The following is a 23765-nucleotide window of genomic DNA, read 5'->3' as shown; positions in this document are numbered from 1 at the left end:
CCCGTCATAACTTACCTTGGCTCCCCCTCCTTCTCTCTCTCTCTTATCTACCTCCATCTCTCCCCTTCCTCTCCACACAGTCAAACAAACACTTCTTTCCTCTCTCCCTCTCCATCCCCTCTACTTCCCCTCCACTTCATCTCTCCTCCTCCACTTCATCTCTCCTTCATTTCTTCCCTCCACTTCTCAAACTTTCCTCCACCTCTTCCCTCATCACTTTCTCCTCCACCTTCTTAATTTTTTCTTCTCTTTTGCCTCAACACCACTTTTCTTCATTTCTTCTTTTTCCTTCAGTTCTTTTAATTTTCCTCCCTTCCTCTTCTCTACCTCTTCTCATCTCCTCCTTCTCCACCTCCTCCAATTTTTCTCTCCGTTAATCTAGTTCTTTCTCTCTCCCTCCATTTCCTTCTCCCCCTCCCCTTTCTTCTCTCCATCTCCCCGACTTCTTCCTTAATTTCTCTCTTCCAATTCCCAGTTTTTCCTGTTCCTTTCTTTCCAATTCTCTTTCCTTTCCTCTCTTTTCTACTTCTCTCCATCTCCTCCACCTTCTCTCCACTTTCTTTTCTTCTTTCCTCCACCTCTTCTTCTTCTGTCTCCACTTCTCCTCCCTTCCTCCCCCATTCCTATATTTCCCGCTAACTCGTCAAATATTTCTCCCAACTTCTTTCCTCCTCCTCCTCCTCCTCTTCTTCTTCTTCTTCTGCTTCTTCTTCTTCTTCTTCTTCCTCCTCCTCCTTCTCTTTCTCCTCCTCATCATCTTCATCTTTCCTTTTCTTTTCCTTCTCAGTTCCAATTTCATTCCGAATTTCTTCCCTCGAGAGAGAGAGAGAGAGACAGAGAGAGAGAGAGAGAGCCTATCTATCCTCGTATAAAATTTCTCAAACCTCGATAAGTTTTTGCAAATGCCACAGAAAATAGAGAAGGGGAGGGAAGGTGGGAAGGAAGGAAGGAAGGAAGGAGGAAAGGAAGAAAGGAAGGAAGGAGAGAAGGAGAAAGGGAAGGAAGAAGAGGGAGATGAAGGAAAGAGACACAAGGAGCAAGAAGAGAGAGAGAGAGAGAGAGAGAGAGAGAGAGAGAGAGAGAGAGAGAGAGAGACAGTGAGAGAGAGAAAAAATAGGAAAGGAGGGAAAGCAGAGAGACGGAAAGAATGGAGGAGGGATGGAGGAAAGGAAGGAAGAAGAATCAAGTGAAGGAAGAAGAGGTAGGTGAAGGAAGGAGACAGAAGGAGTAAGTAAAGGGAAAGGATGAGGAAAGGAAGGAAGAAGGGGAAACAGAGGTACCGTAAGGATGGGATGAGAAGGAAAGGAAGGAAAGGAGGAGGAAATGATGGAAAGCAATATGAAGCACGGAGGGGATGGAGGGAATGAAGGAGAGGGAAGGAAAAGACGCGGCGGGAGGGAAGGAAAGAAGAAGGGAATGGGAGATATGGGAAGAATGAAAGTGAAGGAAGATGGAAATGAAGGAAAGAGGGAATAAATGGACAGGTGAGAAAAGAAAAGAAAGGAGAGGAAGAGAGGAAAGGACGGAAGGAAAAAAGAAGGAACGAATGAAAGGAAGGAAGGAAGGAAAAAAGAAGGAACGAATGAAAGGAAGGAAGGAAGGAAAAAAGAAGGAACGAATGAAAGGAAGGAAGGAAGGAGAGGTAAGGAAAGGGTGAGGACAATTTACATCAAAACTTCTTCCTCATGTTTTTTTCTGAAGAGGTAAACAAGTGGGAAGGGAGGGAGGAAGGGGGAGGAGAAGGGGGAGGAAAAAGGAAGGGGAGGGAAAGAGGAGGGGGGAAGAAGAGGGAAAGAGTAGGGAGGAAGAGAAAGTGAGGGAAAAAGAGGAGGGAATAGAAAATGGGAGGAGTGAAGAGAAAGGGGTAGGGGAGGAAGAGGGAAGGCAAAGGGGAAGGGAAGGGGAGAAGGGAGGGGAGAGATGGAAGGGTAAGGAAAGGGAAAAGGAGAGCAATGAGGGATTAAGGGAAGGGGAGAGAAGAGGGAAGGGAGAGAAGAGGAGGAGGGGAGAGGAAGAGGAAGGAAGAAGAATACAGAAAAAGGAGGAAATTTAAGAGAGGGAAGGGGAGAAAAGAGGATGGGAGAAGGAGGAAGGAAACGGAGGGAGAAAGGGAAAAATAAAAGGAGAGAGAGGGAGGGGAGGGGAGAGAAAAGGAGTGAGGGGGGGAGGGAGAGGCAGCAGAAGAAGTGAGAAGGAAAGTAGTAAGAGAGAACATTCAAAACTTTTCTTCTTTTTTCTCCTCCTTTTTTCCTCCCTTCCTTAACCCTCCACCCTTTCGCTCCACCTTCCCAAGGGTGACATTATTTCTCTCTCTCTCTCTCTCTCTCTCTGCCGAACTAGTAGCAGTGACACTGATACCTTCCTCCCTTTGCTTTTCTCTCCCTTCATCCTCTTTTCCCTTTCTCCTTACCTCCCTCTCCTTCGCCTGCTCTCTCTCCCTTCCTACTTCCGTCTCGCAGTTATTTCTCCTCTCCTCCCTTCCTTCCCTCCTTCCACGCTTCTTTTCTACCTTTTTCCTTTTCTCAACTTCTTCCTTTCTCCCCTCTCCTCCCCCTTCCTTGTCTTTTATCCTCCCTCTCTTCTTTCCTTACGTATGTTCTTCCTCCCTCCTCCCTCTCCCTTTTCTTCTCCCTCCATTCTTTTATATTTTCTTCAGTTTTTTTCCCTCCCTCCACTCCTTCCTTTTCTCTCCCCCTCCCCCCACCCCCATTCACCTCTCCTCACCCCCTAGATGGTAATGTCATAGTGTGGCACACCCCTCCCCCTTCCTTCCTTCCTTCCATCCTTCTTCCTCCCTTCCTTCCTTCTCTATCTCCTCTTTCTTTCTTCCTTCCTTCTCTTTCACTCTCTTGTTCCTGCTTCATTTCGCCTTCCGTTTCATTCATTTGTTTTTCTCCCTTCTTTCCTTCCCTCCTTCTATTCTTTTTTTTTTTCTTTCATTCTTTCTTTCTAGCTCCCCTTCCTTCATTTCCCTCTTCCTACACATTCCTACCTCCTTCCTTCACCAATCCTTCTCTTATTTCACACTCGAGTATTCATCTTTCATCCTTCCTTCTCTCTCTCTCTCTCTCTCTCTCTCTCTTCCCTTCCATCCCTACTCCTCTTCCTACCACCTCCTCTCCCATTCACCCTCCTTCCCTCCCTCCTTCTTGCACTCCCTCCCTCCTGCTGTTCTTCCTTCTCTCCTTCCCTCCCTCCCTCCTGCTGTTCTCCCTTCTCTCCCTCCCTCCCTCCCTTCCCATGTAGGTAACTCGTATACCTATTTTACGTCACGCAGTCTTCACAACTTTACCTCGCTCCCTCTGCGGTTTTTGTCCCTCTCTCTCGCTCTGCAACTACAGCCTGCTCCTACATTAACTCTCTCCTCTCCTTCCTTCATAATTCATTTTTTATCATTTCCTCTTCTCTGTCCTTCCTTTTTTCTTACCCGCCTTTCCTTCTTTCCTCCTTCCTTCCGTTCTTCCTTTGCTCCTTCCTTTATTCATTCATCTTTCCCTATGATCCCTCCTCTCCTGTTTCTCCCTTCCATCCACTCCTCTTTCCATCCTTTCTTCTCCTTCCTACCTTCCTTCCTTCCTTCCTTTCTCCCTCGCTCCTTCCTTCTTTCCTTCACTCCTTCACTCCTCACAAAAGCACACCTCATAGCCTAATTGGTAAACAAATAAAGCCCCGCCCCTTCTCCCCATACGAGGCGCTGATTGGCTGACTGAAGTGTGTGTCAGCCAATTAGAAGCAAGTGTGTTTTAGATTATTATGAGAGAGAGAGAGAGAGAGAGAGAGAGAGAGAGAGAGAGACAGAGACAGACAGACAGACAGACAGACAGAGACAGACGGAGAGACAGACAGACAGACAGTGGAGTGAAGGGTGAGGGGGTGAAAGGGGGAAGGTGTACGAAGAGGAATAGATAGATAGACAGATACATAGACAGACAGACGGACAGACAGACACTGATAAATACACAGGCATAGACAGACAGATAGATAAATGGACAGACAGACAGATAAACACAGACAGACACAGAAGCAGACAGACTGATAGATAGATGGACATAGAAAGGATAAATATATAGTTTGAGAGAGAGAGAGAGAGAGAGAGAGAGAGAGAGAGAGAGAGAGAGAGAGAGAGAGAGAGTAGCCAATGCTGTATTTTTCATGGCTGTGGAAGAATCTAAGGTCAGAGAGAGGTGGCTTCTCTGTTCCTCTCTGTTGTTGTTCTTTTCTCTTGACCTTTTCATTACGGTGCCTTTACTTCATTCTAGCGGAGGGGGAGAGTGGGGAGGGGAGGGGAAGGGGAGGGGAAGAGTGGGAGTGGGGAGGGAAGGGGGAGAGAGAGATGGGGAGGGATAGAAGGGGTAGGGAACTGTCAACAACCACTGTCTTCTGTTTCATTGTCTGTGCTTTGTCTCTGCACCTTCCGACTAATCTCTTTTACGAGAGAGACAGACAGACAGACAGACAGACAGACAGACAGGGGAGTCACGGATCTTAACTTACAATCATTATCCTCTCTCCCTCTCTCTCTCTCTCCCTCCCTCCCTCTCTCTCTCTCTCTCTCTCTCTCCTCTGAGTCGTGTTTGGACTAAAACTGATTGCTATACTACCTTTACTCTAACCTGGCCCAGCTTGTCGTCCTTTTGCAGTCAATTTCACTTAGCTCAGTGGCAAACAAAAGGACAATACTGTAGCTCTAATTCCTTCCATAGCACTTCTTCGTGACTAGCATCATATTTGAGTGTTAATCTGTTACAACTCAGCATTGAAGATGGAGAGATGGCAATTTTAGACCAAGTTAGAGTAAAAAGAGTATAAATAAGCGTAAAACAGCCTCCTTAATGTTAATCTCTCACTGATTCCATGGGCGCCAGTCGTGAGCAGTGGCCATTATGATCATTTATATCTGATGCCAAAAAAAAATAATAATACGCAAAGAAACACATAATTTTCTTACCTACAAAATAGAGGAAGTTTCTCTACTTTTTTTTTTTTTTTAATATAGGCGATTTGTTAACACCAAAATGAAATGTGGTCAGCCATGTATAAAAGAAATCCTGTAAAAATAGACTCGTGTGTGTGTGTGTGTGTGTGTGTGTGTGTGTGTGTGTGTGTGTGTGTGTGTGTGTGTGTGTGTGTGTGTGTGTGTGTGTGTGTGTGCCAAAATGAAATGTTGTCAACTATGTGTAAAAGAAAATCCTGTAATAGCATACTCGGGTGTGTGTGTGTGTGTGTGTGTGTGTGTGTGTGTGTGTGTGTGTGTGTGTGTGTGTGTGTGTGTGTGTGTGTGTGTGTGTGTGTGTGCGCGCGCGCGCCAAAATGATATGTTGTCAACTATGTGTAAAAGAAAATCCTGTAATAGCATACTCGTGTGTGTGTGTGTGTATGTGTGTGTGTGTGTGTGTGTGTGTGTGTGTGTGTGTGTGTGTGTGTGTGTGTGTGTAGAAAGATATATAGTAAAATTAGACAGACAGGTAGATAGATATAGATGTATAGAAAGATTTAGACATATAAAGAGAGGATTTTTGCTAGACATCACACATAGGGATTGAACAACGTGCATATATCGTATAAAAAAATGCAAAATAATCTTACTTTTAATCTTAATGGTAGTTGGATCCAAGCTGACATTAGTGGTAGTAGGATTCAAGCTTATACTAATAGCAGTAGGATCCAAGCTTAGTGCATCAATCAGCTTTATCACATACTAAGCTTAAAATAATGGGTATTGCCTATCTCTAATGTAATCTATCTAATCCACCCACCCAGGCAATGAGTTCAGGGTACTGGGTTTACTCTCTCTCTCTCTCTCTCTCTCTCGTTCTTAGCTACCATCCTCCCTACCAACTTACGTACCGGTACCTACCTTCCTACCTCGCTCCCTACCTACCTACGAACTAGTTTCCCACACACGCATCTACTTACTAAACATACCTATCTCCCCGCCTTTCCCCTCCCCCCGAACCCCCTTACTTTCTCTTCCCTCCCCCACTCCCCTTCCCTCCCCTCCCTTCCCCTCCCTCCCCCCAACTACCACCAACATTCATTCAGACCTCTTGTGAATGGATACTCCACCCCTCCTCCTTCCCCTCCCCTCCCCTCCCCAATCCTGTCACCCACCTACAACGGATGACTGTGGAGTAGGAGGGGGTAGAGGAGGAGGTAGGGGAAGGGGGAAAGGGGAGGGGAGGATGTATATGTGTCAGTAAAGGAAGCAATTGATTGGGAGTGTGTGTGTGTGTGTGTGTGTGTGTGTGTGTGTGTGTGTGTGTGTGTGTGTGTGTGTGTGTGTGTGTGTGTGTGTGTGTGTGTGTGTGTGTGTGTGTGTGTGTGTGATATCTGGCCACACGCTGTACTTGCCTACAAATATCTCCTTTCGGCCTACCTACAAGTCGTACCTACTATCCTACCTACCGACTTACCTAAAAAATTTCCCACCTGCCCATCTATTTACTAAACCTATCCGTCCAGCTGTCCTACTTACAAATCTACTTACGGTATCAACCATTTACCCAAATACATATTAACATACCTACGTCCCTATTAATCCACCTACTTACATACCTTCCGACTTACCTATACCTACATACCGACCTACTTACCAACCTACACAACTATATGAATGACTACACACGTACTTACTTACCCACCTGCCTGCTAACCTACCTACTCGTCTACCTACCTACCTACCTACCTACTTACCTATCTCCAACCTATTTACCCATCTACCAACAAAAACATCACTACCTACTTACACACCCACCTACCTACCCAATTACCTACGTACCTACCAACCTACTGTATAATCACCGCCCACCTACCTACCTACCTACAGGTCTACTTACCCAGCTGGACGTCTTAAACAGCCGACAAATGCATCGACAAACATCATTTACCCTGGACCAACTCTCTCTCTCTCTCTCTCTCTCTCTCTCTCTCTCTAAGATAAAGCGATTATAGAGATAGATAGATAGACAGATAGATAGATAGACAGATAGACAGACAGATCGGTAGGTAGGTAGGTTGGAAGATACTGTAGATAAACACAGACAGACTGACTGACAGAGAGAGAGAGAGAGAGAGAGAGAGAGATGGTGGGGAGGGGGATGAGGAAAGGAAATGAAAAACTAAGGATGTTTGGAGAGAAGGAAGGCAAATAGAGGAGAAGAGGGTAATGAGGAAGGATGAGGGGAAAGGGAGAGACGAGAGAATTAGGACAAGGAGAAGAATAAGAAGAAACAGATACATAGAGAGACAGGAAGACAGAGAAACAGAAAGACAGACAAATACACAGACAGCTTAACAGATAGATAGACAGATAGACAGACAGATAAAAAGGCAGAGACATGCATACAGAGATACCTACATACACCTTGACAGATAGACAGACAGAGAGAGCGAAGGAGGGAGAGAGGGAAGGAGAGAGAAAGAGACAGAGAGGGAGAGAGGGAGGGAAGGACAGAGACAGAGAGAGGGGGGAGGGCGGGGGGGACAGTTGTTAGCGTTATCTGTGTGTTATCAGCTGAAGGGCGAGCACAAGCACTCCTTATCAGCACAGGTGGCCACTCTAACAGCTAAGGCCGGGTTATCAAGGGCCATACGCCACTCCTGGGGGCTAGGACTACGGCTGGGGCTAGGACGGGCTAGGAAATTGGACTAGGACGAAGCTGGGGCCAAGGAGGACTAGGAAATTGGGCTAGGAATAAAGGATAGGGAAGTCACTAAAACCACTACCACTATCATCATTACTACCACCACCATTATCCCATCGCAACTACCACCAATACCACAACCACCACCATCATCCCACCGCTACTACCACAACTTCCACCAGCATGGCACCCCAACTACCATCAAGACAAAAACCACCACAACTACCATCACCCCCACCACAACCACCATAGTCACCACACCACCACCACCACAGCTACCATCCCTACCACGTCAGCGCTCCTTGGATCGAAAGAGTATCATTGATTTACAAAGGGAAGATGTCAGGCTCTCTCACTCTCTCTCTCTCTCTCTCTCTCTCTCTCTCTCTCTGTTCACTTCTTCAATATCATCATCATCATCATATTTCTTTTCTTCCTCTTCTTCTTCGTCTTCTCTTTTCTTCATTTTCCCTTCCCCTTCACTTATTTTTTTTCAATTTTTCTCATTACATTTTTTCCTTTTTCCTTCCCCTCTCTTTTTCCTTTATTCTCTCCCTCCCTCTTTCCCAATTCCCCATCCCCTCACCCTCTTATCAACTCTCATTAGCATACCTCTCTCTCTCTCTCTCTCTCTCTCTCTCTCTCTCTCTCTTCCCCGTGACTCACTGGTCACCTCAATGAGGACTTTATGTGCGTGTCCGTGTGTGTGTGTGTGTGTGTGTGTGTGTGTGTGTGTGTGTACCTGCCTGAGTCACCTGTCTCTAATTAACGGAGTCACACCTTTACCTGTGCCTAATATGGGTGTCTTATCCTACCTCTGTCCATCCTGCCTCTTCCCTGCCTCAGCCCACCTCTCTTCTCCCCTACCTCACCCCACCTCTCCTCTCCCCTGCCTCATCCCACCTCTCCTCTCCCCTGCCTCACCCAACCTCTCCTCTCCCCTGCCTCAGCCCACCTCTCTTCTCCCCTACATCACCCCACCTCTCCTCTCCCCTGCCTCACCCCACCTCTCCTCTCCCCTGCCTCACCCCACCTCTCTCCTATCCTGCCTCACCCAATCTTGGCTAACCCTCTCATTGCCCTCTGCCTCACCCTTTCTCCGCCCTGCCTGACTCACCCCTCTGCTCTTCTTAGTTTCCTTCTCTACCTCCCTTCACCTTGCCTCACCCTTTTCTCAACCCTGCCTACCTCTCCTCTCTTCTCCTCTGCCTAACCTCCTTGTTCTGCCTTTCCCTCTATCCTGCCTTACTCCTGCCTTGCTACTTAACACTACTACCTCACCTCCTTCTCTGCCTCTCCTTCCTCCACCCCCCCAACCTAATCTTCCACTTACATCCAGCAATACACGTGCCTTGCATCTCTCTCTCTCTCTCTCTCTCTCTCTCTCTCTCTCTCGGTGCACCTGTCCAACCTACCTCATCCTTATTCCACAGCCACGCCCTGCCTCACCTGTTCTGCCTCGCTAATCCTGCCTCACCCTCCCTGCGTCAACTCTCCTGCCTCACTCTTCCCTTCTCAAGGAGTTAAAGTGGTTGGAAAAGGAGTCTGCTGTTTGATAGGACGCGCGTACGACCCCAGGAAACAGTGATGATTTTCATATCGCTACACTTGAATTCACTGATCATCTACACGACCCACCAACACGTAAAATAAAATAAAAAAAGTTAATACCAACACATCAGTCCTGCAAAAGACAGTTCTAGCATGTGTTCAGTAAAGATGGTGGGTATTAGCGCCGAAATGGTGATATGTGAAAGCGTGAAGCGTGTAGGACTCCTGGGTCTTAGGGATGAACTGCCATGTCTACACCCACCCACACACACACACACACACACACACACACACACACACACACACACACACACACACACACACACACACACACACACACACACACACACTATATTAAAATGTTGTCCCCTTCTTCACTCTGTTTTCAATCTCCTGCCTCACTTCTTCTGCCTCACCCCTCCTACCTTACTCTCCTGCCTCACCCCCTCTGCTTCCTTCTCTCTGCCTCACCTCTCCTGCCTTATTTCCATCCTCACCCCATCTACATCACTCTCACTGCCTTACTTTCCTGCCTAAAACAAGTTATCCTAATTTGTTCTCACTTGCCTCACCCTCCCCACCTCTCCCCTCTCCCCATCTCTCTCCCCTTGCCTCACCCACCCTCCTTCTCCCCCTGCCTCACCCTTTGCCTAACCCGTCCTCCCTTGCCTGTCATGTCCTCTGCCTATCTTGCCTCCCAGATCTCTGTCTAACCCAGCCTTACCCCTTGTCCTACCTGTCTACCTCCATTTGCTGCTGCCTCATTAACGCCTTTCTCCTCGGATTCACGTCTCCCTCCCCCTCCCCCCTCCTCTCTCTCTTTCTCTCTCTCTCTCTCTCAACCTACCCCACCCACCTTATCGAGCACGTTAGGTGGAGTATTTGTGTGTGTGTGTGTGTGTGTGTGTGTGTGTGTGTGTGTGTGTGTGTGTGTGTGTGTGTGTGTAACTCTCATACCTCGATCCATACCCCTGATAACACCGCCAGCACTCGGTATAATCACACCACCCCGATGCGATCAACATGTTACCAGACTTTATTGAATGGCGATACGGCGTTAATACCAATGTTGTTATTATTCCCTGATTTAATATACCAGCGTCATCTCTCTTAATATAATAGAGATATAGGCTTAATACCACTAGCCTCTATTTAATGAATGGAGATACGGTGATAATACCAATTTTATTCCTGTTCTCTGGTGCAACTCATGATTCTTCTCACTGGTCACAGAAAGATTAACACCAGAGGCCTCTCATAACACCGCATGTCCTGGTATAAGACACAACACACAGCTACAAGAAAAGCAGCTCGGGGTAGAGGTGTTAGGAGTGATATAGAGGTAATTCCAACGTGGGATCAACTGTATATAACTCATGACTCGCACCGGTTCGCCTCATTTGCATATCACGTTCATAAGTAAGGGCGTGTTACCTTATGCCTGCTTAATTATGCGTTGATCTCAGTGTGTGATAATGTGTACCTGTGTTATTTGATCCATACTTCATTATTACCTCATTTGCATAGAGTACAGGTAAGTTTGAGCTACGGCTCTCTCTCTCTCTCTCTCTTTCTCTCTCTAACACTTAATTATTACCTCATTTGCATAGAGTACAGGTAAGTTTGAGCTACGGTACTCTCTCTCTCTCTCTCTATTTATCTATCTATCTATCTCTAACACATCTGACTCTGGTTATTAAGTACAAAACCCGTTCCCTACGTTCAATGTTCTACCTACGACACACCAACAGAGAGATGGTTCCACGCAGCCCGAACACGTGATACGCCAACCCTGACATCTCATTCAAATCTGGTGTTATGATGGAGTGTTTTCGTGACATATACCGCTGGGCGATTTATTTTCACAGGTATCCACCCCACCACCACCTCCATCACAGGTATCAGGGAAGTGCTGACTAAGGTACTGTACTTACTTCAAACCTACTGATCAGAGACTTTTTTCATGTAAAGGCCTACAAAGTGTCTTGATTGATCGCTATTTACGACAATCAAGCTTTATATTCGCCTTAATTACCCCCTTCAGTATTATAGCACTAAACCCTTTCAATAACAGCACCAATTAACCCTTTCAATAACAACACTAATTAACCCCTTCAATAACAGAACAAATTAACCCCTTCAATAACAACACTAATTAACCCCCTCAATATAGCACTAATTAATCTTCAATAATTTAGCCCTAATTAACCCCCAGCTAAAGGGGTATTGATGCATGTTTACCAGCTTCTTCCTCCTCTCTTACACAACGCCTCGCCGTCCTCCTCCCCCTCCACGTCCTTCACTCCCTCCATCCCTCCGAGCTCTCCTCTCCCTCCTTCCCCCCATGGTCTCCACTCCTTTCCTCCACGTCCTCCTCTCCCTCCTTCCCCCCATGGTCTCCTCTCCTTTCCTCCACGTCCTCCTCTCCCTCCTTCCCTCCACGTCCTTCACTCCCCCCATCCCTCCAAGCTCTCCTCTCCTTCCCTCCACGTCCTCCTCTCCCTCCTTCCCTCCACAGCCTCCTTTCCCTCCTTCTTTCCTTCCTACCACGCTCTCCTCTCCTTCCCTCCACGTCCTCCTCTCACTCGTTGCCTCCACGCTCTCCTCTCTTTCCCTCCTTTCCTCCACGCTAATTAACAAGTCCACAATAAATATCTGGCGTCTCCCGGATCAACACGCCCCTAATTCCCCTCCCGCTCATAAAAATCAGCAGCGGCGCGGCCAAAAATCAGGATAATAAGGAGAAAATTGGGCTATATTCAGCACGGGCCGCCGCCATGACAGCCCCCATCCCCGTCTGACTCAGGGGTACGTGTTCATCTATCTGTCTGTCTATCTATCTATCTACAGCCAAACGCCTCAATCCCGTAAGGGGTGACCACAGACAAATCGCCACCATGTCGCCCTGTACCCTGCCATTTCGCTGCCTTCCCCTCCAAGTACCCCCCCCCCTCTCTCATATAGCCTACCTCTCTACTCAATCCCTGAGTCACACTCTCACAGCCATACTCTTTTCCCCTTAACTTGGTCCAGATTTTTTGTCTTTTTGTAGGTAATTTCCCACTACTACTACTACTACTACTACTACTATATACTATTACTACTACTACTCTGCATCCTTTCCATAGCACTTCTTGCTGACTAGCATCATATTCGTGTATAAATCCCTTGCAACACCTCGGCACTCAACGTGGAGAGATAACAAGATCCGTAGCACCTCTTCCTTGGCGATTTATTTTTGGATATAGCTGAGTAATATCCTTTTCTACGTTATTTATGCTGAGTATGGCAATATTGGAAGGATTTATGTAATACACGAGAGAAGAGTAACGTGTAATAAACAAGATAAATCACTTAGGAAAAGGTATTAGGGCGCTTCCTCAACCGACGAGAATACAAGCCTAAGTCGATAATAGAAATACACAAACATCGGAAAATATGAAAATCAAGGCGTAATATGCATAATAAATCGCTCAGGAATAGACGACACGAAACCTCCAAAGCCTGACCCGAGAGAATACGCTCCATGAAAAACAAACGCTCTCGGCTCGGCTCCACTTCGGCTTCGTATTGAGCTGACGCATTTTTCTTACCGTTGTGCCGAGACCGAAGTCCATTGTGCTTATTATACCTTCAATTAGTCCGGCTCGTGTGATTACTCGGCGGAAAAATAGCTAATTAACTAGATCACTGCGAATGGAGCCGACTTTGAACGAAAGAGCCGAACTGGAAAGAAGGGTTTGTTCCCGCCTAGCTACCCCGAGGCGAGAGAGAGAGAGAGAGAGAGAGAGAGAGAGAGAGAGAAGGGGTCAGTTCCGACATTTTGGATTTAGATTAATTTCCACCGACTTCCGCAGTGAAATTAACCTTCTCGCGGTCGGAATAACTCCTGGCTTGTATTCCTGCTAACCCAGACGATTTCATTCAGCTGAGAGTGGGTCATAGGAGCCAAAGAGGGTAATCCTAGTCTGCCTCTTGGCGTACAGTATTCTATAGGTGATGGAGAGGGGCGCCTTCACGTGGTGGCACTAATATGGCCAGGTGGTTTCACTGCCTAGTTATATACAAACGTCCCTATTCTCCATCCCTATCCCCCAAAAGAAGGATGGTGAGACTGTTAACTTCAGCCTGCAGTCCACCGAGTTCACCCTACAGATGAACCTGAGGCTACAACAGCAACAACAACAACTACTACTTCTAATACTACTACTACTATTAATACTACTAATACTACTGGTACCGTACTACGGAACCAAAATATTCGAAATTGGCAAGTTTCTTTTTTTTTTTCATAACCCCTACAGTCCGGGGACGTCTTTTTAATTTCGTTCTTTCTCTCTTCAGACGATTTGATTCAGCTATCAAGAGGTTTTTTGAACGTGATGGGTTAGATACAGCCTTCATCAACCCCTTCAGTGCGAGAGACCGCTCCAACGTTGAAGAAATTACCGTCGTTTGGTATAAGAATAACTTTTAAAAATAAGTTTCTTCGCCATGAGAGATCTTTTCAAAAACTTAATACTTTGACATTACCTTGAACAATATATAAAAATAAATCTTCAGTATGAGATCTGACTAAAAACTTAATAAAATAGCATGACATTAGCCAGAACAATAAAAATAGCGTGGGAAAGGAGACGTTTTTACTATTTTACTCCAGATTACTTTATTTAATTTTAAGGATGCCTCTAAAATTTAGGGAGTAAGAAACAATACACATTAAACCCCTCTAGGATGAAAAAGGTCTACACAGAGCTAAATAAAAACGCCAGGTGGTAGCGAGACTAAAGCTTAAACTTATTCACTATTAAGCGTTTCCCACAAAGCTAAATAAAATCACCAGGTGGTTAAAAAAAAAAAAAAAAAAAAAAGTCACAGAGCTGAAGTCACCAGGCAGGCCAGCAGCGACGTCGTTATCAGGCTCGGCAGGGTCCGGTCAGGCCAGGAGGGTGGGGCGTGGCGGGGCGCGGACCATCAACCATCAACCTCTTATCTTCAACCCTTTTTCCCAGCTATCAACCGGAGCTATCATCCCCTTTCTCCCTCCCTCTCCACCGCACCAACCCCCTCTCCCTCCCACTCCATTCGCTTCCTGGTACGATGAGAGGAAAGGAGATAATGTGGAGATAAAACCAAGATAAGGCGACACTTTTCCCGGCCAAAATTATAAGTCGATGATAGCTTTTCCTTGGCAATAAAGCGCGTCGTTAAGAGGGTGATCTGGTTAATGGAGGGATTTTTTCGGGTTCCTCTTTCTTCTTCCCCCTCCTGCTTCCTCTCTTTCCTGTTCCTCTTCCTCTTCTGTTTCTTCTCAAGCTTTTTTATATGGTTTCTTCTTCTTATTCTTCCTGTGTATTCTTTTTTTTATCTTGTACTCTCCTTATCTTCCTTATAAGTTCTTGGACACTCTCTCTCTCTCTCTCTCTCTCTCTCTCTCTCTCTCTCTCTTCCATTCACCCTTAAATTCCGATGCTTTGTCCTTCACAGCAAGGTCTCCCCTCCTTCCCTCTCTCTCACTCTCTCTCACTCCCCCACCCCTCTCTCTCACTCCCCCACCCCTCTCTCTCACCCTCTCTCTCTATATACGCCGCGTAGCAGTGTGTCGGCGTGCTAAAGAGAGATAACACAGAGATAAAGTGAGATAGGAGTTAGAGTTTAATAGAGTGGTCCTTGACTATTACAGCTCGCTACCCTACGCCCTGTGACTGCCACATAAGCTGATACGCCTTTTATTGCCCCTACCGTCTTTATTACTGATTATATTATCGCTATTAACACTACTGAGCCGCATTTTAATATTCTACACCTACTACTACTGCTGCTACTTCTACTCCTACTACCGCTGCTGCTGCTACTACTACTACTACTACTACTATTATTACTACTACTACTGCGTGATTTAGGACCTGCATATAACTGAATCATCAAAGAAAATCAATGTCACTTCTTGATACTGTTACTGCCAGGCTTAAATTACGCTATGAATATCTTTGGCACTAAACAACAATATGCAGAGAGAGAGAGAGAGAGAGAGAGAGAAATGGATGGATGGATCAATAGACAGTCAGACAGACAGATTGCTACTGTAGGAAAAGTGTTAGACTGCAGTACGGCACACAAGATTGTTTTCAGTATTTCCATGTTTGAAGTGAACGAATGTTTCTCAGATATTTCATTTATAGCTTCCTCTATAGTATATCTGAGGTCCAACTCGACTCGGTCCGTGCCTCTAAAGTTTGAATTTTCTCCACTCTTGCTCCCTACCGAACCCACTTTAACTTCCCCATTTTTATTTTCTCCTCATTTCGTTTCTCCACACATACTTTTCTTCCTGCCTTCACCCGCTCTTCCCTCATTCCTTCCCTCGCTCCCTTTACCCTCTCTTTCCTCCTTCCTTCCCTTCTCCTTTCACCCTCTCTTCCCTAATCCTCCCTTTATCCTCTCTCCTCCATCCCCCCTCCTCTTCATCCCCCTCCTCTCCCTTCCCCTGCATCCCCCCTCCCCGTCCTTCCTTCCCCTTCATCCCTCTCCTCTCGCTTCCCCTCCACCCCCATCCCCTCAGTTCCTCTCCCCTCACTTCCCTTCCATCCCCCTTCCCCTCCCTTCTCCTTCATCCCCCTCCCCTTCCTTCCCCTCCATCCCCCTCCACATCCTTCCCCTTCATCCCCCTCCCCATCCGTTCCCCTCCATCCCCCCTCCCCTTCCTTCCCCTCTATCCCCCTCCCCGCCGTATCACACAGCGCATCAAATCACTTCCGATGACTCTCCCGTGTTCCCACAACTAACAAGCAATCCGTGAATTTTTGCCTACACCCCTGCATCGGATCCTCTTTACGCAAGGGCAGATCGCGTCGTGCAGTGGTTAGCATGCCCACCTCGCAATCAGAAGGACCCGAGTTCAATTCGGGCGCCAGTCAGACTGTATGGTGCAGTTTGTTTCCGCACTGTTCCTGATCACCCAGTAGTGCAACAGCTATACTCTCTCTCTCTCTCTCTCTCTCTCTCTCTCTCTCTCCTCGTGTGTGTGTGTGTGTGTGTGTGTGTGTGTGTGTGTGTGTGTCCCTCTGTGCGTACATGAACCAAGGTCACCGTGTCTACCTGTCATCGTGTACGTCTGTGTATACTCGTACGCAGAGTCAGAGCCAAAATATGCCCCCACTTTAACCCCTTCTGTCTGATTATGCTTTTTCTTTTTTTTCTTTTTTCATTTTAATTCTAACTCTCTCTCCATCTCTATATCACTCCACTTTATTTTCGTCTCGTTCACGACCTCCGTCTCCTCCTTCCAGCCACCTTATTTTCAAACACGCCTAGTCAGTCTCTACTCACTCCATTGGCCGTATTCTAGGTGGCGTAGGAGGCTCCGTAGCAACTCTTCCTCAGCGAATTATTTTCCATTTTACACCCTAACATTTTTCTTGTGTATTAATTTACATCTTTTTAACATCGACCTATTTTGTGCATCAGAAACCTACGAAGATAATGAGATAACGTGTAGAATAACTCGCTAAGAAAGAGGTGTTACGGAATCTGCATATCCCATTCAATCACGGAGGGTTTACATGTAGCTGAATAAAATCGTCTAGTGGCTGATGGGGTTAACTGGAAATATGCAAATGGTTCTGAATGGTGTATGGTCGACTCCCTCTCTCTCTCTCTCTCTGTATAAGTGAGTGTGTGTGTGTGTGTGTGTGTGTGTGTGTGTGTGAGTAAAAAGGACAGACTACTGACACCTACTTTATATGTTTGTCATAAGCTTCCAATCAAGGACCAGGGCTTTGCACACACACACACACACACACACACACACACACACACAGACGGGGGGGGGGACAGGAGTGAGGGAGGAGTGAGTGAGAAAGGGGGGAGTACGGAAAATGAATGATAAAGGCATAACGGCAGAACAGACTACAAGATAGATAGACAGATACAGTATACAGAAGGAGGGAGGGAGGGAGAGAGAGAGAGAGAGAGAGAGAGAGAGAGAGAGAGAGAGAGAGGGGAGCAGTATGGCGAGGGAGTAAAAATTGTAGCAGTGGAAAATCATGGTCCATTTACTGAGCCCAAACACACTAGACCTGGGGGCGATCGGAGGGGGAGGGAGGGGAAGAGAGAAGCGGAGGGGAGGGACGGGAAAGGGAAGGGGAGAGGAAAGGAAGAATGGTAATGGGGGGAAGGAGTGTAGGAGTTAGAAGAGGGGATAGAGAGGGATGGAGAAGGGACAGAAGAGGGGGAAATATGGTAATGGGAATGGAAAGGGGGGAGAAGGACATAGGAGTGGGAATGGAGGAAAGGGGACAAAAAGAGGGGGAAAGAGAGAGAGTGAAACGGTTGAGGAGAGGGGAAAAATGCTAGTTGAAGGAAAATGAAAGGGAAAAACGAAGAAGGAATGGGAAGGGAGAGAGGGCAGAAGGCGAGAGGGTAGAGAAGGATGGATGAAGAGGTGGAATATGGTAATGGGAGGGAAAGGGAGAGGGGGAAAGACAGAAAAGAAGTGGGAAGGGAGAAGAGGAGGCAAAAGGAGGGGGTTGAGAGGAAGGGTAGAGAGGAGGAAAGGGAGATGGATGGGTAGAAGGGGGGACAGAGAAGAATGTAAGGAGTTAAGCAGAGGGAAGGGGGAAGGATGGGTGTAGGGGGAGGGTAGAGAGAGAGATAAGAGGAGAGGTGGGGAGGAAGCGTAAGAGGGACGAGTGATAAAGAGGGGGAAGGAGGAGAATGAGTAGCAAGCTGAAAGGAGACATGGTGGACAGAGGATAAAGGAAGAGAGAGAGAGAGAGAGAGAGAGAGAGAGAGAGAGAAACTTCCTTTTCCCAATGACTGTATCTGGCTTCTGAACTTCAGTGATGATACTATTGGCCGTATTCTCGTCCGTTTAGGAGAATCCCTTGCACTTTCCCCTTGGCGATTTATTCTACGTATTGAGCTACATTTTATCACCATCATCATAACGACGGCACTGCGTGGTTTTGAAGAGTGTGGTGTGGCGGGGTGTGGTGTGGTATGGCAGCTTGATGTGGCAGTGTTTTAGGTAGCAGTGTGTAGTGTGGCAGTGTGTAGTGTGGCAGTGTGTAGTGTGGCAGTGTGTAGTGTGGCAATGTGTAGTGTGTAGTATGGCAGTGTGTAGTGCGGCAGTGTGTGATGTGGCTGTGTGTAGTGTGGCAGTGTGTAGTGTGGCAATATGTAGTGTGGCAGTGTGTAGTATGGCAGTGTGTAGTGCGGTAGTGTGTGATGTGGCTGTGTGTAGTGTGGCAGTGTGTAGTATGGCAGTGTGTAGTGCGGTAGTGTGTGATGTGGCTGTGTGTAGTGTGGCAGTGTGTAGTATGGCAGTGTGTAGTGCGGTAGTGTGTGATGTGGCTGTGTGTAGTGTGGCAGTGTGTAGTATGGCAGTGTGTAGTGCGGTAGTGTGTGATGTGGCTGTGTGTAGTGTGGCAGTGTGTAGTGTGGCTGTGTGTTGTGTGGTAGTGTGTGATGTGGCTGTGTGTAGTGTGGCAGTATGTAGTGTGGCTGTGTGTTGTGCGGTAGTGTGTGATGTGGCTGTGTGTAGTGTGGCAGTGTGTGATGTGGCTTGTGTAGTGCGGTGGTGTGTAGTGTGGCAGTGTGTAGTATGGCAGTGTATAGTGTGGCAGTGTATAGTGTGGCAGTGTGTAGTGTGGCTGTGTGTAGTGCGGTAGTATGTGATGCAGCAGTGTGTAATGCGATAGTGTGTGATGTTGTAGTGTGTCGTAGCATTATGTGGTGTGGCAGTATGGCGTGGCAATGAGGTGTGGCTGTGTATTATGTGACAATGTTTGGTGTGACAGTGTATGACGTGGCAGTATGTGATGTAGCGATGTGAAATGGGACAGTGTGAAGTGTGGCAGTGTCTCCTAGTGCCTTTTTAACCTTCCCTAACATACTACAAACAGATAATATTACTACGGGTTGATAAAATACAAGGTAACGTATATATATCCTAAACTTAATTGGACAGGTGAAACTGGATGTGCGTCTATCTCTCGTCAGTGACAGGAGAGACTGACAGCCAATAAAAAGGGATTAAAATATATAAAAAGACTAATTATATTTTTAGAGCCACATGTCAGTCCATATTATTGTCATCAGATAAGAAAATTTTGCTGACGAAATAATTGCAAGAGACAAAATCATAAATGTGCTGTGCTCCCTGAAAATAAGTACTGAAACTGTATATGGAGTGAGGACAGGCAAAAACCGTACAAGCAAAAAGTGTACAAGCAGAAAGAGTAGCCTACAAGCAGAGAGAGTACAAGCAAAAAGAGTACAAGCAGAAGGAGTAAATATGGACACTAGAAAGAGCCAAGTTCGTGTAGTGAGAACGCAAGCAGAAAGAGTACATGCAGACTGAATACAACACTTCACTCTGTACATCCCTCCCACCACAGAGTACAAGTAGAAAGAATACCAGAAGGGAGAGTAGAGAGACTACACGTAAAGAGAGTACAAGTAGACAGAGTACAAGGAGAGAGAGTACAAGCTGGGACAATACGAGAAGATATTACTAGTAGACAGAGTACAAGCTGAGAGTACAAGCTGGGACAATATGAGAAGATAAAGTACAAGTAGAGAGAGTACAAGTAAAGAGTATGGTACAAGTGGATAGCGGCAGTACAGATAAAGCGATGTACTATGCTTCCCCTATGGCCTGAGTCAGCTGGGACGCCAGGCTGTTCGGCGCCAACACTAAACAATTGATTCACTCGAGTTGACTGACTGGACACATAGCCCCCCTTCTCTCACGACCCCCCCCCCTCCTCTACTCACCTCACGAACACAACCTACACACACCTCATACTCCCTCCTCGCCTGACCCCCCATTCCATTCCACTCGCCCTACGACCCCTACACCCTCCCGAACGACCCCCACTTCACTTAGGCTAACTCACGCCCCTTCCTCAACCAGCCACCTCACCCACCTCACGCCCCACCTCCATTCCCCTTTCTGTTTTCCCTACGTAACATCCAGAAAATCCCCTTTACCTTTTCCTTCTTCTGCCTTACCCTCCCCCCTTCACTGTCCCGCTCCCTCCACCCCTTCACTGCATCTGGCACTTTGCGATTTGAGGTTTAAACATATAGCCCTTACAAGTCTGACGAGATGATGTCACTGTTCTGTGGCGCTCAGTTTAAATGCATTATATGTTGTTTTTATCCCTTCACTCCGAGGATATATATATATATTTTTTTTTATTTTTGCTGCGAAACTTATTTATACTCTACCACCGGACGATTTCATTCAGTTTTAAGACAAACATTTTCGAACTGGTGAGGTTAGATGCAGCCTCCCTTAACCTCATCAGTACGAGGGGTCAAAATGATGCAAAATTCGTTCGAGAATAGCAAGAATAAACGAAAAGTCACCAAATTTAAAGGGCGAAGTACAAAAAATGGAGGAAAGAATAATAAATGCAACCCTAGGAGGCGGAGCAAACCATAGGGTCGTTGAAACACTTGCTCGAAACATGTGATCGACGAGAAGAAACGAAACACCAGGGTCTGCCCAAATCTCAAACTCAAAAGAACAGAAACACTACGGCCCTGTGTTTCGTCTCATACTGGCAATCAACGGTACAACCTTCTGCTTCGTTTCATACTGGCACTCAACACTACAGCCCTAAGTATCGTTTCATAATGGCGATCACGTGTTTCAAGCAGGTGAAATCCGAAGCGTCACATTTCCCTGTGGACATCCTCAGGCTCGAACAAATTATTTCGAAACAGTCTGGGCAGTTGAATTATCGGTTGAAATGGTGTGTGTGTGTGTGTGTGTGTGTGTGTGTGTGTGTGTGTGTGTGTGTGTGTGTGTAGATTAATATCACACGAGGAAACGGTGTGACGAGATGAAAGATGTATGGTGGGAGAAGTGCTGTGGACAGGGTGTAGATTTCTTGCAACAGCTTAGCAATAGAATGAAATGCTAACGACGAAGAAGTGCTGTAGAAATCAGACTTATTACAGCTTAACAGTAAAATATGATTAGCAACGAAGAAGTGCTATGAAAATGATACAGACTTCTTATTAAGGCTTAACAATAGAATGAGATGCTATCAACGAGGAAGTGCAATGGAAAGGATGTACAGCCATAGCAATGTCTTTTTCTACTACGGATCTACGTGAACTAAGTTGCTAAAAGACGAAGATCTAGGCCAAGTTAAAGCGAAAGAACTAAAATAAACTTAAGATTGTACTAGAGAAGCCAGTGGTAGTATGCAGCTTATTTCACGCTGGCTAGCTCACTGACAGAAAAATACGATGCTATGTCTCGACATCCTTCCCATCGCACTTCTTCGTGACTAGCACCAAATTTTAGCGTTAATCTCTTGTTACAGATCACGATTCAAGATGGGGAGACTACAGATTTGCGCCTACAGTTCATTTATTTAAACCTGGCGGAGATTTTCGTCCACTTTTAAATTAATTCCCATAGCTCATTGGCGGAATAAGTCATCAGTACGGCTCTACATCTTTTCCATAGCACTTCTTCGCAACCAGCATCGTATTCTAGTGTAAAATACCTTGCTACAGCTCAGCGTTCATAACAGAGAGATGGCAATTTGGGACCAAGTTAGAGCAAGGAGACTACGGGTACATTTCAGCACTCGTGGTCTCGTCGGTTAAAGAGGCTCCCTAACACCTCTTCCTTAGCGAATTATTTTTGGATATGGTTGGTTAATATTCTTTTGTACGTTATTTATGCAGAGTATGGCGATACTGGAAGGATGTATGCAACACAGACGATGTCAGAATGGTGTAATAAGGAAAATAAAATCGCTTGGAGAAAGGTGTTAGACAGCTTCCTCAACTGACGAGAATATTGGCCCAGGAATGCACCTTGGCCCGTGTTTTCACTGTTAAGGAGACTCCCTAGAACCTATTCCTTAGCGATTTATTTTGGGATATGGGTGGTTATTTATGCAGAGTATGTCGATACTGGAAGAATGAACTTAACGCTGAAGAGGCCAGTAGGGTGTAATAAAGAAAATAAATCGCCAAGGTAAAGGTGTGAGGGAGCGTGCAGTAATCTTGCCCTTATTAGCATTAGTCCCCGTCCCTGGCTGTGTGAGGGGCAGGGTGGCGCATATCAAAGGCACAAGGCGGCTCTGATTCATGTGACGGTGTGTGGAACTGTGGATGTGTGGCCATGGCTGTCTCTCTGCCTGTGTGTGTGTGTGTGTGTGTGTGTGTGTGTGTGTGTGTGTGTGTGTGTGTGTGTGTGTGTGGCCCCGACAACTGTGGTCACTGAGAATGTCGCAAGCCACACACACACACACACACACACACACACAAATTATTCACTGACATACACTGTTTTCTTGGTAGAGTTTAAATAAGTTTCGCATATACAATTTTCGTTCTCTATCAGCCGATCAACATCACGCTTAACTCAGTGGTGGCCAAGGTCCCTAAATGAAAAAGGACGAAACTGGGAAAATTCAAAATTTAAATAAAGGAGGAAATCAGCGAGTACAGACCAATGAGCTTCGTGACTAGCGGACGATAGGCGGAAGGCGGTACGCTAAGTATCCTTCCATCAAAATCCAACACACAGGAACACTAATGGATTAAAGTTGGGAGAGAGAGAGAGAGAGAGAGAGAGAGAGAGAGAGAGAAATTAGACTAACCCTTTGAGTGGGAAGTCTCTGTTCACTCATCATTCCATGCCTTTAATCTATGTCAAAACAGGATAATCTGACTCGGGGTGTTCAACAGAGGGTGATTGCTGCCTCGATGCGTCCCTTCTGCCTGGCTGGACGATACCACGGGGTTAGATAAAGTAAAGAGGTTCACGTTAAACACAGAAATTTGCCCTAAATCTGCGGTGATGAGAGTAAATACAAAAACTTGCTCTAAATCTGTGGTGATGATATTAGACACAGAAACTTGCCCTAAATCTGTGGTGATGATATTAGACACAGAAACTTGCTCTAAATCTGTGATGATGATATTAAACACAGAAACTTGCCCTAAATCTATGGTGGTGAACCCAGTGGACTACACGATGAAGTTGCCCTTTTCATCCAGCCAACCATCTTCCTTTCAGTGGAACAGGGAAAGAGCTGAGGAGTCATTGCATAACTGGGCAGGTCCACCACCCACGCAAATCGGTGCCACCACGTGAAGGCGTCCGTCTCCATCACCGGGTTAGATCTAGCTCTCATTAACCCCTTCCCTACTCTCCCAGGCTGAATAAAATCGTCTGGAGGCAGCAAGAATAAACCAAGCAGTGAAGTCATCGCACTCAAGGACTTAACCACTTGAATCTGATGACGGTATTTAATGACTAGGTACCCGGGTGATGGAGAGGGATGCCTTCAGGTGGTGGCACAAATATAACAGGTCGGTGGAGCTGCCCGGTTACACAAAGGTCCCTCAACTCCCTCCCTGTTCCCGAAAGGAGGATGGTGCGCTGCAAGAGGAGGGCAATTTCAGCCTGCAATCCACCGTGTTCACGTTCAAGGTAAGCCTCGGGTTGCAACTACTATTACTTCTACTGCTATCAGCCCACCATCACCACCAGGCGATTTTACGCAGTTCAGGAAAGACCTACCATAACGA

The 23765-nt window shown here is 46.4% G+C and overlaps 1 protein-coding gene across 1 annotated transcript in view; it reads right to left on the bottom strand.

Moving 5' to 3' along the window:
- The window catches only part of LOC145401022 (protein slit-like), a 435058-nt gene that overhangs the window by 410224 nt on the left and 1069 nt on the right, over positions 1 to 23765 (bottom strand). The window lies entirely within an intron of this gene.

Source organism: Coenobita brevimanus, chromosome 54 (assembly GCF_032717465.1).
Source record: "Coenobita brevimanus isolate Jiangsu-jjx chromosome 54, ASM3271746v2, whole genome shotgun sequence".
Classification (NCBI taxonomy): domain Eukaryota; kingdom Metazoa; phylum Arthropoda; class Malacostraca; order Decapoda; family Coenobitidae; genus Coenobita; species Coenobita brevimanus.
This window is presented reverse-complemented; position numbering and strand designations above follow the sequence as displayed.